This window comes from Nomia melanderi, unplaced genomic scaffold (genome assembly GCF_051020985.1).
Source record: "Nomia melanderi isolate GNS246 unplaced genomic scaffold, iyNomMela1 scaffold0014, whole genome shotgun sequence".
NCBI lineage: Eukaryota > Metazoa > Arthropoda > Insecta > Hymenoptera > Halictidae > Nomia > Nomia melanderi.
The window spans coordinates 11,503,931-11,504,885 of record NW_027475130.1 but is presented as its reverse complement, the minus strand read 5'-3'; positions in this window follow the sequence as shown (position 1 = coordinate 11,504,885).

Sequence of the window (955 nt, the reverse complement as noted above, 5' to 3'; positions counted from 1 at the left end):
TCTCATGGGGCCGGACATTCAGGGTCAGGGGAAAATCCAATATATATCTGGTGATATCTCGGGTGCTATTAGAGATAGCGCAATAAAGGAAAGTGAATTATCTGCACGAGGCACTGGCGCATGAATCTGTGCAGCGGGAACGACCGCGGACCACCAGGGGCCGAGAAAACCACCGTCTCATGGTGCCGGACACTCAGGGTCAGGGACAAATCCAATATATATCTGGTGATATCTCGGGTGCTATTAGAGATAGCGCAATAAACCAATGTGAGTCATCTGCAGGAGGCCCTGGCGCCTGAAGCTGTGCAGCGCGAACGACCTCGGACCACCAGGGGCCGAGAAAACCACCGTCTCATGGGGCCGGACACTCTGGGTCAGCGAAAAATCCAATATATATGTGGTGATATCTCGGGTGCTATTAGATATAGCGCAATAAACCAAAGTGAATTATCTGCAGGAGGCCCTGGCGCATGAATCTGTGCAGCGAGAACGACCTCGGACCACCAGGGGCCGAGAAAACCACCGTCTCATGGGGCCGGACACTCAGGGTCAGGGAAAAATCCAATATATATCTGGTGATATCTCGGGTGCTATTAGAGATAGCGCAATAAACCAAAGTGAGTTATCTGCAGGAGGCCCTGGCGCCTGAAGCTGTGCAGCGGGAACGACCTCGGACCACCAGGGGCCGAGGAAAGCACCGTCTCGAGGGGGCCGGACACTCTGGGCCAGGGAAAGATCCAATATATATGTGGTGATATCTCGGGTGCTATTACAGATAACGCAATAAATCAAAGTGCATTGTCTGTAGGAGGCCCTGGCGCATGAATCTGTGCAGCGGGAACGACCTAGGACCACCAGGGGCCGAGAAAACTACAGTCTCATTGGGCCGGACACTCAGGGTCAGGGGAAAATCCAATATATATCTGGTGATATCTCGGGTGCTATTAGAGATAGC